General features: G+C 43.7%; 1 pseudogene; it reads right to left on the bottom strand.

Moving 5' to 3' along the window:
- Positions 1-239: 239 nt before the first annotated feature.
- On the bottom strand, positions 240-6900 carry LOC116358234 (uncharacterized; annotated as a pseudogene).
- Between the last annotated feature and the right edge of the window lie 7913 nt (positions 6901-14813).

Below are 14813 nucleotides of genomic sequence, written 5' to 3'. Positions count from 1 at the left end.
TCGAAAACTTCAACAAGCATTTCTCAACAGCTGGCCATGCCTTCCTCCTGGCTACTTCAACCTTTTCCATTAGACCAAGATGTTTGATTATAAAATAACAGTCCAATAGAAGAGAACACAATATAAATGACTTTATTACATGTCAAGACAATGAGCCGTGGACATTACCATCAAATAAACCTCAGACTATAAATCATATAAAAAACACATTTTAATAATCAATCTAATTAATTCATTGATTGTGAACATTACAGCAATGCAAGCTATCAGAAAGTGATTAGATGAAGCAGCAGAGCTCAGCATTTGGATGGTTTGGTGGAGACAGTGGTGTTCACCATATGGTTAGACATATCAGGGAGCATCATAACAGCAGGGTTATAGGCAGGTGGATCAGAAGTCGTCATTTGAGAAAGGCCTGCAATGGCATGTTGGTCAGATGCCATCTTCATATGACCACTCCGACCATGTCAGGGGGCCCTACCATCATATCAGGGGGCATCTCAACCCCGCTGGAGGACTGTGGGTAGGTCATGACATAGCCCTGTTGGTGTGGGGACTGTGGGCCGGTCATGATGTAGCCCTGTTGATTGGGGGACTGAGGGCCGGTCATTACGTAGCTCTGTTGGTTGGGGGACTGTGGGCCGGTTATGACGTAGCCCTGTTGGTGTGGGGACTGTGGGCCGGTTATGATGTAGCCCTGTTGGTTGGGGGACTGTGGGGCTGGTCATGGTGTAGCTCTGTTGATTGGTTGTGTAGGACACATTGGAAGTGGTCATGGTAGGAGGCTGCACTTGGATGGACACAGGCTGGGTGGTTGTGAAAGTGCAGCCCTTCTTGTGCTCTTTGATCTCCCTGGCCATCTGACACCATGAGCAACAGGCACAGAAGCAGGACACCAAGATGTCCTCAAAGAGGCTTCCCTGTGGACCCACACAGACACACTTGTTTAACACTATCACACACACACACACACACACAAAACACACATAATACCCTTATCACAGCATATGTATCTGCAACAACATGTATGTGATGTCTATATGTAATGGGAAACATTACACCTGAATGCCATATTTGTGGCGTACAGCAACCCGCATGGACAGACTTGCAGGTGGCACAATGACGGGCACCCCAATAGCAGCCATGAATGCAGGGCCTATGATGTCCATTAAGGGCAGATAGGTACTCTCTCCAAACTCTCCTGTGGTGGAGCTGGCATAGCAAGGACAGCACCAGAATTCATTGCAACCTGCACACACACAAACAGACACGTCTCATCAACAGAGAGAGCAACAACAAGACAACTCTTATAGGTGGTGGCAATATTTTAAGACAGAATATCTTGAGCTTAGGATCAGATGGGATATGATGTCCCATGGATACTCACAGATACTCATGTCCTGAAAGGAGTCAAAAAGGCCTGTCTTCCAGCCTTTCATAGAAGGTGCTGCCACCTGCTGATGGACTGTCATGTTAGCTGCCATGGTGAACAGACCTGCCTGCAGACACAACAAAAAGGAAGACGTAGCACTCACAATTGCAGTTTGTTTGTGGGCAAACATTCCTCAGCAGTATGCTTCTAAGATCTAGCTGAACAACATGCCTGGAATCATGTTGATGACTATAGTTGTTGGTTACACACAAAAAAAACATTCAAGGTGGCCCCACAAAAAAATATTTGGAAACTAGTTCTACAACTTTTTTGACTTCACCAACTTTTTGGGAAAAGTGTTGCATGCTATTCACATTTTGAGTTGAGACAAGTTGGGAAATATTAAAGTGATACTGACTGATGGCTGTAAATTAGGGTTGTCTTTTTAGTTTCAGGCATGGTCCAATTTTTGGAAAAGAAAGTGGGTTATTTCAAATCTATCTTGACTAACCAATCTCACTAATAATGAAAACAAATCCACATGTTTTGCAGTATCTGGTTAAACACATCATATTATAACCTCTGAAATATATATTTTAATTGTAAAAAAAAGTCCTTGACAAGTATTTTCTGAATGGCACACTGGGAAATATGTTAATGAAAAAACATCTATCTTCAGCCAACACAGTATTTTAAGTTGCGGGTCTCAGGAAACTGAACTTGTTGTGTGATCAACTCAAATATTTATTTTGCAAAAGCAAACTTTACTATTTAATAAGTTCACACAAATCAAAACGACAGTGTAACTAGTTACGCAGATTGGTCTCATAGACTAGACATAACATAGTTCATGTAAATCAGGGACACTCATTAGTATGATGTGTTACATTTGGTATGGTTACACAAGATTGAAGGGGACTTAAGGCAACAATTAAAAGAGGGTGTTTGGTGGATCATATAAGGTTGTGTGTTTGAATCTCGTCATGGACAACTTTAGCATTTTAGCTAATTAGCAACTTTGCAACTACTTACTACTTTTTAGCTACTTAGCAACTACTTAACGCTTTTAGCTAACCCTTCCCCTAACACTAACCCCTAGACCTAGCTAACGTCAGTTAGCCACCTAGCCACCTTGCTAATATTAGCCACAACAAATTGGATTCGTAACAGATCATACGTTTTGCAAGTTCATAGCATATTGTACTTTAGCAAATTCATAACATATTGTACTAATTTAAATTCGTAACATATTATATGAGTTGTAATTCATAACATATCAAATGAAAAGAGTGATGGACATCCACAAATTAATACACACAGTGCATTCGGAAAGTATTCAGGCCCCTTTGACTTTTTCCACATTTTGTTACGTTACACCCTTATTCTAAAATTGATTAAATAAAAATACAAATCCTCAACCTACACACAATACCCCATAATGACAAAGCAAAAACAGGGTTTGGGATTTTTTTGCAAATAAAAAAGAATATATTAAAAAATATATCTTACGTACATAAGTATACATACCCTTAGCTATGAGACTCGAAATTGAGCTCAGGTGCATCCTGTTTCCAAAGATCATCATTGAAATGTTTCTACAATTTCATTGGAGTCCACCTGTGTTAAATTCAATTGATAGGACATGATTTGGAAAAGCACACACCTGTCTATATAAGGTTCCACACTTGACAGTGCATGTCAGAGCATAAACCAAGCCATGAGGTGGAAGGAATTGTCCGTAGAGCTCCAAGACAAGATTATGTCGAGGCACAGATCTGGAGATGGATATGGAAACATTTCTGCAGCATTGAAGGTCCCCAGGAACACAATGGCCTCCATCATTCTTAAATGTTAGAAGTTTGGAACCACCAAGACTCTGCTTAGAGCTGGCTGCCCAGCCAAACTGAGCAATCGTGGGAGAAGGGCCTTGGTCAGGTAGGTGACCAAGAACCCGATGGTCACTGTGACAGAGCTCTAGAGTTCCTCTGTGGAGATGGAAGAAACTTCCAGAAGAACAACCATCTCTGCAGCATTACACCAATCAGGCCTTTATGGTAGAGTGGCCAGACGGAAGACACTCCGACCATGAGAAAGCACATGACAGCCAGCTTGGAGTTTTCCAAAAGGTAGCTAAAGGACTCAGACCATGAGAAACAAGATTCTCTGGTTTGATGAAACCAAGATTGAACTCTTTGGCCTGAATGTCACGACCGTCGTATGGAGCGGACCAAAGCGCAGCGTGGTGTCAATACATTCTTCTTTATTTAATGAAGAACACGAAGAACACTTAAACAAAAATTCAACAAAACGATTAAGACGAACGTGACCGCTATATAAACACTGTGCTAACATGCAACATAACATAGACAGAATAACCCAACAACCAAGGACCAAGCGGCTTGGTAAACATGCAGCAGCAGCAGCAGCGAACACAAGACTCCTGGACTTGGGATGAGATATTAGACGGCAAGGGACCATGGGAACAGCCGGGTGAATATCGCAGTCCCAAGGAGGCGCTGGTATGAGGAGGCATACCAGCACGGCAGCGCGGCTGGAACACCGAGAGGCAGCCCCAAAAATGTATTGGGGAGGAGCACACAGAGAGTGTGGCGAAGCTAGGTAGGAGACCTACGCCAACTTCCTTTGCTTACCGGAGAGAGAGAGGAACCAGGCAGGCACCGTGTTATGCGATGGAGCTCACTGTGTCCCGGGTGTGTGTGCATAGCCCGGTTCAGTACATTGCAGCTCTTCGTGTCGGCCGGGCTACTGTGGGCATCGAGCCAGGTGCCATGAAGCCGGCTCTACGCATCTGGTCTCCAGTGCCTCTCCTCGGACTGGCATACATGGCACCAGCCTTACGCATGATGTCCCCGGTTCGCCAGCACAGCCCAGTGCGGGCTATTCCACCTCGCCGCACTGGACTGGCTACGGGGAGCATACAACCAGGTAAGGTTGGGCAGGCTCTGTGCTCAAGAGCTCCAGTGCACCTGCACGAGCTCCAGTACCAGCCCTCCGGTGGCAGCTCCCCGCACCAGGCTGTCTCTCCGTTTCATCCCTACAGCCTGTCCAGCGCTGCCAGAGCCTTCCTCCTGCCCAGCGCTACCAGAGTCTCCCATCTGTCCTGAGCTGCTAGAGTCTCCCGTCTGTCCTGAGCTGCTAGAGTCTCCCGTCTGTCCTGAGCTGCTAGAGTCTCCCGTCTGTCCTGAGCTGCTAGAGTCGCCAGTCTGTCCTGAGCCGCCAGAGCCGCCAGTCTGTCCTGAGCCGTCAGAGCCGCCAATCTGTCCTGAGCCGTCAGTCAGCCAGGAGCTGTCAGCCATCAGTCAGCCAGGAGATGCCAGAGCCGTCAGCCAGCCAGGACCTGCCAGAGCCGTCAGTCATCCAGGACCTGCCAGAGCCGTCAGCCAGCAAGAAGCTGCCAGAGCCGTCAGCCAGCTAGGAGCTGCCAGAGCCGTCAGCCAGCCAGGAGCTGCCAGAGCCGTCAGCCAGCCAGGAGCTGCCAGAGCCGTCAGCCAGCCAGGAGCTGCCAGAGCCGTCAGCCAGCCAGGAGCTGCCAGAGCCGTCAGCCAGTCCGGAGCTGTCCCTCTGAAGAGGCCCTTGAAGAGGGCAATGACTATGGTAGAGTGGGGTCTACGTCCCGCACCCGAGCCGCCACCATGAAAGAGGCCCATCTGGACCCTCCCCTTTAGATTAGGTTTTTGCGGCCGGAGTCCGCACCTTTGTGGGGGGGTACTGTCACGCCCTGACCTGAGTATTTGTTTTCTTTATATATTTTGGTTAGGTCAGGGTGTGACGAGGTTGGTATGTGTGTTTTTGTCTCATCTAGGGTTTTGTAGATTTATGGGGTTGTGTCCATCTAGGTGTTTATGTAGGTCTATGGTTGCCTAGATTGGTTCTCAATTAGAGGCAGGTGTTTATCGTTGTCTCTGATTGGGAACCATATTTAGGCAGCCATCTTCTTTGGGTATTTTGTGGGTTATTGTCTATGTGAAGTTGCCTGTGTCTGCACTCGTTGGTCATAGCGTCACGTTCGTTTTATTGTTTTTGTTTAACTGTTCTTCGTATTCTTCCTTCAATAAAAGAAGAATGTATTCTAATCACGCTGCGCTTTGGTCTCCCCTTTACGACGATCGTGACACTGAATGCCAAGCTTCATGTCTGCAGGGAACCTAGCACCATCCCTATGGTGAAGCATGGTGGTGGTAGCATCATGCTGTGGGGATGTTTTTCAGCTGCAGGGACTAGTCAGGATCGAGGGAAAGATGAACAGAGCAAAGTACAGAGAGATCCTTGAGAAAAACCTGCTCCAGAGCGCTCAGGACCTCAGACTGGGCCGAAGGTTCACCTTCCAACAGGACAACGACCCGAAGCACACAGCCAAAACAACGCAGGAGTGGCTGAAGTCTCTGAATGTCCTTGAGTGGCCCAGTCAGAGCCCGGACTTGAACATCTCTAGAGAGACCTGAAAATAGCTTCCAACCTGACAGAGCTTGAGAGGATCTGCAGGGAAGAATGTGAGAAACTACCCAAATACAGGTGTGCCATCCTTGTAACATCCTACCCAAGAAGATTCGAGGATTTCATTGCTGCCAAAGGTGCTTCAACAAAGTAACGAGTAAAGCATCTGAATACTTATGTAAATGTCTTTTTTTATTATTATTGCAAAAAAAATCTAAAAACCTGTTTTTGCGTTGTCATTATGGGACATTGTGTGTAGATTGATGAGGGAAAAAGACAATTTAATCCATTTTAGAATAAGGCTGTAATGTAACAAAATGTGGAAAAAGTCAAGGGGTCTGACTACTTTCCGGATGCACTGTACCATAAGAAATGTAATATATCCTACAAAATGGAGTTTCAGATATACGTTAAAAATAATACAAAATGCTCTGAGACCACATTTAGTCACAGTTACTAAATCTTTTTGAGTTCGACCCCCTCTGATTTATTTTTATTTTTACAGAGTACAGACCTAGGCCTAGATTCAATCAGTTCCAGCAATAACCAACAACTGAATAGCAGTTTTATAGTTTTTTTTAGTTGATGTCGGAGGTGTAACTGTCAAATTGGTGAGCGGACTCTTCTGTAGTCATTGTCATGAAACCACCCCCTTCCTTAATTCCCACTGACATTATAAGTTCAGTGTAGGCTATATAGAAATAATGGGTTATTTAGGCTTAGGGCAGAACTGATGGAATCTAGCCCTTAAACTCCTCAACATGCTGCCAGGAAAGTACAGCATGACACAATAGTGGACAACTGTTTGTTACTCATTCACATCCCGCCTGTAACCCTATGAAGATATGATCATTTGTTCTGTAAAATAACTTCACTCTTTTTTCACACTATTATACACTATTATCAATATCTATCATCTATTATTAATAGATTTGTATTATTAAAAAACATTAGGCATGGATCTATATAGCATATCTTACCTGTTCACCCTTCTTGAATGCTGTGAGAGAATGACCTGGACTTAATCATGAAACACAATAAACATGTCTGGAATGTCTGCAGGTATGCAGGCTACCTGATAGAAAATGCACACAAAACCTGCAAAACCTGAATGTACGTTGGTTGAGGGATTTTTTTATAGGAAAGAGAAAGTGGCTTTAGGTTGGTGATTTGAGCATAATGTATGAAAGCTTTACAAATTAAGTTATTATTAATTCATCTTTCGGATCAGGTTGCACTGGGATAAACTCAAATGTAGTTAGATTGAGAGGGAATTGTGGTGCAGATTGACAGCAGATTTAGCCAATTGCAGATTTATACAGTACGCCCTGACTATAGCAGCATTCACACTGTCCATGTGCCATTCATCTGAGGTGCCATAGTGCTGCTCTCATCACTGGGCTGCTATAGTTGTTTTCATAGGGATGTCAGCTGTAGTAAGCCACCTGTAGGTTATCAGCTATCCTAAATGTCTGGATGACAGATTAAAAATCATCACTGTAACAGTACATTTGGAAAAACTTTATTGAATGTTCTGTCATAATGCCTACATAAGGTTGTCTTAAACATAAGGTGCTTGTGCCGACTTACGTCACATCTCTCCCATAAAAATGTTATAATGTTTTATCGTCATTCAAATGATCAAACAGGAAACACAAATGTTCCATCCATTGCCAACACAAAATCTTACATTTCTACATAATCTTTTCATGGCATGAACATGGTATGCAAAGGAGAAGAATTGAGTAACAATGACTAACATATGACATGGCCATTCAAAATGATTGCTAACTGCATGGCAATGGAGAGAAACTTAAGAAACACAGGGAAACAATTTCCTTCTAAGCTTCTAAGGTGTTATGCAAACATAGTCACATAATGGAACCGTACTGACCATTGATGACCAATGTTCCCTCTAAGCTGCGCACGGGTGAGCAGCTCCCAAAGACTGCTGCACAGAAGAAATATCAGCCTGCAAAGAGAAGCAGAGCTTGAACTTCACTCAACTCTCTAGAGTTTTCCCTGTTAGTTAACACGATCAAAGTTTGTCTTTACTGTGGGAATTGTGATCGAATCAACACAATATTAGCCATTTTTAATGCAACATACGGAAACATGTTTTTGTGTTTTGTTGGTATTTAGCCATTTTCAGCTCTTCAGGTCCTACTCATTGTTGTCAGATGCTCAGATGGATGAGAGGATCAAAGAACTGATAGGACAAAATTAAGAACTTGGTTCGCTTAAGAGAAGGTGGTTAAGGGATTTTTTTATTAATAATGACTAATTATGTATACATTTCAATCAGGACTGACTAATCAGAATACTATTATGTTACTGTATAGATGTATGAATTTTATTTTAATCCTAGTACTGAATATAATGTGTGTAATTATAATCAAGAATTAGAACAATGACTGTCTGTTCCTTGGTAGAAACGAATTAACTTATCGTCAGACTGGCTAGAATGCTTATCTACACAGGAAGACCTTGGCTTGGTCATAAATGATCTAAAATGGTGAGAGACGATACTGCCATTGTACGGGAGTGGAGGAGGGACGGGACAGTTTGAAACCTAATGACGTCATTTTCAGTTTATAACCTGTTGTAAATCGTATATGTTCAGTACTCTCGAGAATAAACGCTAGTGCTTGATTTTGAGACTGGTCTCCGCCCATTTCATGTAAATACGTTTCTTACAAATCCTTAGAAATGGGCTGAGTGTATTAATTTAATTGGGTAATAAACATATAGGAATTTAATTCCTCTAACAAAGGTGTTAGTCCAGCAGGGGAGGGTCAGACAGAGTCTGATCCTTGTCAACTCCCAGGGAGCTTTCAGGAGAGCCATGCAGCAGTGGCTACACCGTCGGTAGTATAGAGTTGCAGGCCCAGATTCTTTGTGGCACATCGATGGCAACCATAAGCTGATCCGGTAAGTGTAAACGCTTAGGCCTCCTGATCACATTTTTACAATCTTAACATCGTAAAAAAAACAAATGATTTATCTGGTTATATGGTAATAAAATAATTGTGTCCCTATTCCTGGGTATACAGTCCCTTTACACCTCTTGACTTTTTCCACATTTTCTTTTGGTGCAACCTGAATTTAAAATAAATTAAATTGAGACTTCGACAGTGGCCTACACACAATACCCCATAATGTTAAAGTGGAATTATGTTATGAATGTTATGTTATTATATTATGTTTTTAGAATGTTTTACTAATTCATTTGATTTAAAAATTTAAAGCTGAAATATCTTAAGTCAATAAGTATTCAACCCCTTTGTTATGGCATGCCTGAATAAGTTCAGGAGTACAAATGTGTCACATAATACGTTGCATGAACTGTGTGCAATAAATGTTTAATATGTAATAATGTTATCAATAAGGAAAACAGAATGGTGTCACTATAAGAGGAAACATTTCTGAAGGCCTCTGAGTGCCACAGTCATGGAGTCATTCGAAGCGGCCATCACCAGCTACAGAGTACCATCCCGGGTGAGATGTACGTATCTGTGCCTTCATGGAGCAGTTCAGGGGTGGTGAGCGGGGAAGTGCCCTCTCACTGCCCCAGCTTCAACCACCATCACCTCTCAAGCCACCTCCACCTCAGCTCCTCCAACCACTGGCGCTGCAGCTCTTTATTGGTCAGAAGGGGGGATTGTGCCAGAAATCCAGTTCACCATTAGCAAAACACAGATGGAACTGTTACGGAAAATAAATCCATTGGAGGGCCCCAGAGGGAGCCTGGGAGTTGACATTCTACAGAGGGTTATGGCAGTTAAATCTTCAGCGCAACTCATTTCTACTCCAACATGACTTACTACACCCCTGATACTCCCCTACAGGGACAAGGGATCGGACGCTATATCTTCAGTGCCACAATAACACTATTTGAAATGGTAATGACTATTTTTTTACGTCCTTGAATCAGTTCATTTTTATAACACCAATAATAACACCACCAATTAGGACGTCACTATTAGTGAACTCTTCTTCAACCAGGGCTTTGGAAAACCCTCTCCTCCTTGCACAGAAACTGTTCCTGAGGTAACACTTCCCCTCTTTCACACACTGTATGATTTGGTCTCTAGAAAGGTACTACAGACATGTTCAACCCTTAACAAAGAGTGTCAAGGTGTATGGCCCCTCGGTGGGTACAGCGATACAGTACTGGTCAAAAGTTTGTACACACCTGGACATTAGACCGATGGAAATCTGTCCTTTGGTCTGATGAGTCTAAATTTGCGATTTTTGGTTCCAACCGCTATGTCTTTGTTAGACGCAGAGTAGGTGAACAGAAGATCTCTGCATGTGTGCTTCCCACTGTGAAGCATGGAGGAGGAGGTGTGGGGGTGCTTTGCTGGTGACACTCAGTGATTTATTTAGAGTTCAACCAGAATGGCTACCGCAGCATTCTGCAGCGGTCAATGGACAATGACCCAACACACCTCCAGGCTGTGTAAGGGCTATTAGAGTGCTGCATCAGATGACCTGGCCTCCACAATCACCTAAGTTCAACCTAATGGAGATGGTTTGGAATGAGTTGGACCGCAGAGTAAAGGAAAAGCAGCCAACAAGTGTGTTGAGGTTGGGGGATTGTGGAGGCCAGATCATCTGATGCAGCACTCCATCACTCTCCTTCTTGATCAAATAGACAAATAATTAGGTATGTTGGGTCATTGTCCTGTTGAAAAACAAATTAGAGTCCCACTAAGCACAAACCAGACGGGACGGCATATCTCTGCAGAATGCTGTGGTAGTCATGCTGGTTAAGTTTGCCTTGAATTCTAAATAAATCACTGAGTGTCTCCAGGAAAGCACCCCCACACATCACACCTCCTCCTCCATGCTTCACGATGGGAACCACACATGCGTTCACCTACTCTGTATCTAACAAAGACACAGCTGTTGGAACCAAAAATCTCAAATTTGGACTCATCAGACCAAAGCACAGATTTCAACGGTCTAATGTCTGTGGGTCTTCCTTTGGGTCTCTGGGTCTTCCTTTCCTGTGACAGTCCTCAAGAGAGGCAGTTTCATCATAGCGCTTAATGGTTTTTGCGACTGCAATTGAAGAAACTTTCAAAGTTATTGACATTTTCCGGATTGACTGATATTCATGTCTTAAAGTAATGATGGACTGTCGTTTCTCTTTGCTTATTTCAGCTGTTCTTGCCATAATATGGACTTGGTCTTTTACCAAATAGGGCAATCTTCTGTATACCCCCCACCCCCCTACCTTGTCACAAACACAACTGATTGGCTCAAACGCATTAAGAAGGAAATAAATTCCACACATGAACTTTTAACAAGGCACACCTGTTAATTGAAATGCATTCCAGGTGACTACCTCATGAAGCTGGTTGAGAGAATGCCAAGAGTGTGCAAAGCTGTCATCAAGGCAAAGGGTGGCTACTTTGAAGAGTCTCAAATATAAAATATATTTTGGTTACAACATGATTCCATGTGTTATTTCATAGTTTTGATGTCTTCACTATTATTCCACAGTGTAGAAAATAGGAAAAAATAAAGAAAAGCCCTTGAATGAGTAGGTGTGTCCAAAATGTTGACTAGTTGAACTGGAGCTGAACTGGAGCGGACCTTGACAAGAGATGAAAAAGTAAGTACTCCTTCATTCAACATACACCCCACCTCTCCATTTACCTTTGATTATGAATGACCTTATCATGCTTTGTTGATTTCCCTGTTGAGTTGTGGATGTATCTACTCTTCGAATAAACCCCCACTTCCTTCCACTCTGCTCTCAAACGTGCAATCTTTGGAGAATAAAATCGATGACCTAAGCGGAAGATTAAACTACCAAAGGGACATTCAAAACTGTAATATCTTATGCTTCACAGAGTCGTGGCTAAAAGACGACACTATCAACATACAGCTGCCTGGTTATACGCTGTACCGGCAGGATAGAACAGGGGCGTCTGGTAAGACAAGGGGAGGCGGACTATGCATTTTTGTAAATAACAGCTGGTGCACGATATCTAAGGAAGTCTCAAGCTATTGCTCGCCCGAGGTAAAGTATCTCATGATAAGCTATAGACCACACTACCTAGAGAGCTTTCATCTGTATTTTTCGTAGTTGTTTACATACCACCACAGACTGAGGCTGGCACTAAGACAGCATTGCATGAGCTGTATTCCACCATAAGCAAACAACAAAATGCTCACCCAGAGGCGGCACTCCTAGAAGCCAGGGACTTTAATGCAGGGAAATTTAAATCCGTTTTACCAAATTCCTATCAGCGTGTTAAATGTGCAACCAGAGGGAAAAAACTCAGGACCTCCTTTACTCCACACACAGAGACACATACAAAGCTCTCCCTCACCCTCCAATTGGCAAATCTGACCATTCTATCCTCCTGATTCCTGCTTACAAGAAAACATTAAAGCAGGAATCACCAGTGACTAAATCAAGTGGTCAGATGAAGTAGATGCTAAGCTACAGGACTGTTTTGCTAGCACAGACTGGAATATGTTCCAGGATTCATTCGATGGCATTGAGGAGTACACCACATCAGTCAATGGCTTCATCAATAAGTGCATTGATGATGTCATCCCCACAGTGACCGTACGCACATACCCCAACCAGAAGCCATGGATTACAGGCAACAACTGCGCTGAGGTAAAGGCTAAAGCTGCTGCTTTAGGAGTGGGACTTTAACCCGGAAGCTTATAAGAAATCCCGCTACACCCTCAGACGAACCATTAAACAGGCAAAGCGTCAATACAGGACTAAGATCGAGTCGAATTACACCGGTTTTGACGCTCGTCGGATGTGGCAGGGCTTGCAAACCATTACAGACCACAACGGGAAGCACAGCCACGAGCTGCCCAGTGACACGAGCCTACCAGACGAGCTAAACTACTTCTATGCTCGCTTCGAGGCAAATAACACTGAAACATGCATGAGAGTACCAGCTGTTCCAGAAGAATGTGTGATCACGCTCTCCGCAGCCGATGTGAGTAAGACCTTTAAACGGTCAACATTCACAAGTCAGGGCCAGATTACCAGAATGTGTGCTGTGAGCATGCGCTGACCAACTGGCAAGTGTCTTCACTGACATTTTCAACCTCACCTTGTCCAGGTCTGTAATACCATCATGTTTTAAGCAGACCACCATAGTGCTTGTGCCCAAGAACATTAAGGTAACCTGCCTAAATGACTACCGACCCGTAGCACTCACGTCTGTAGCCATGAAGTGCTTTGAAAGGCTGGTCATGGCTCACATCAACACCGTTATCCCTAGAAACCCCACTCCAATTTGCATACATCCCCAACAGATCCACAGATGATGCAATCTCTATTGCACTCCACACTACCCTTTCCCACCTGGACAAAAGGAACTAGCTATGTGAGAATGCTATTCATTGACTACAGCTCAACGTTCAACACCATAGTGCCCTCAAAGCTCATCAATAAGCTAAGGACACGGGGACTAAACACCTCCCTCTGCAATTGGATCCTGGACTTCCTGACGGGTAAGGGTAGTTAATAACACATATGCCACGCTGATCCTCAACACAGGGGCCCATCTCGGGTGCGTGCTCAGTCCCCTCCTGTACTCCCTGTTCACGCATGACTGCACGGCTAGGCACGACTCCAACACCATCATTATGTTTGCCAATGACACAACCATGTTAGGCCTGATCACAGACAATGACGAGACAGCCTATATGGAGGAGGTCAGAGACCTGGCCATGTGGTGCCAGGACAACAATCTCTCCCTAAACGTGATCAAGACAAAGGAGATGATTGTGGACTACAGGAAAAAGAGGACCGAGCACACCCCCATTCTCATCGATGGAGCTGCAGTGGAGCAGGTTGAGAGCTTCAAGTTCCTTGGTGTCCACATCACCAACAAACTAACATGATCCACGCACACCAAGACAGTCATGAAGAGGGCATGACAAAACATATTCCCCCTCAAGAGACTGAAAATATTTGTCATGGGTCCTCAGATCCTCAAAAGGTTCTACAGCTGCACCATCAAGCCTGACTGGTTGCATCACTGCCTGGTATGGCAACTGCACGGCCTGTGTCCGCAAGGCACTACAAAGGGTAGTGCGTACTGGGGCCAAGCTTTTTGCCATCAAGGACCTCTATACCGGGCGGTGTCAGAGCAAGGCCCTAAAAATTGTCAAAGACTCCAGCCACGCTAGTCATAGACTGTTCTCTCTGATACCGCATGGCAAGTGGTACCGGAGCACCAAGTCTAGGTCCAAGAGGCTTCTAAACAGCTTCTATCCAAGCCATAAGACTCCTGAATATCTAATCAAATGCTACCCAAACTATTTGCATTGCCCCTCCCCCTCTCCCCCTCTTTTACAACGCTGCTATTCTCTGTTGTTATCATCTATGCATAGTCACTTTAATAACTCTACCTACATGTACATATAACCTTAACTAACCAGTGTCACCGCACATTGACTCTAACAGTACTCCCCTGTATATAGTCTCGCTATTATTATTTTACTGCTGCTCTTTAATTACTTGTTACTTTTATTTTTTATTCGTATTTTTTATTTATTTAAACTGCATTGTTGGTTAGGGGCTCGTAAGTAAGCGTTTCACTGTAAGGTCTATCTACACCTGTCGTATTCGGTGAATGTGTCTAATAACATTTTATTTTATTTGACCATCCAGCTGCTGAACAGGATAGGTCAATTTGCCCTATATCCATGCAGTACATGAGGACGCACACTGTGCACTGCACAGTGCTTGCTTTGTAAGTAAGCTAGGTGTGAATCTATCTTGTGATTAAACATACTTTTTTTGAAGGTTATTTTACTGATTTAAAGATCATGGACTGTTCCCCTGTGTATATTAGGATACATTTTATTAGATGTAAATAATGTTTCAATATCTCAGTATCTATAGAGTATCCTGTGAGGAGGGTCAAAGTGCTCTATGGTCAGGAGGAGAGCAGCTTCTTGAAGATTTTGGGGGAAACATTCCATTATGTGT

Source organism: Oncorhynchus kisutch, linkage group LG29 (assembly GCF_002021735.2).
Source record: "Oncorhynchus kisutch isolate 150728-3 linkage group LG29, Okis_V2, whole genome shotgun sequence".
In the NCBI taxonomy this organism is placed as follows: domain Eukaryota; kingdom Metazoa; phylum Chordata; class Actinopteri; order Salmoniformes; family Salmonidae; genus Oncorhynchus; species Oncorhynchus kisutch.
The sequence above is the reverse complement of the archived record's forward strand: the minus strand, read 5'-3'. Positions and strand labels throughout refer to the sequence as shown.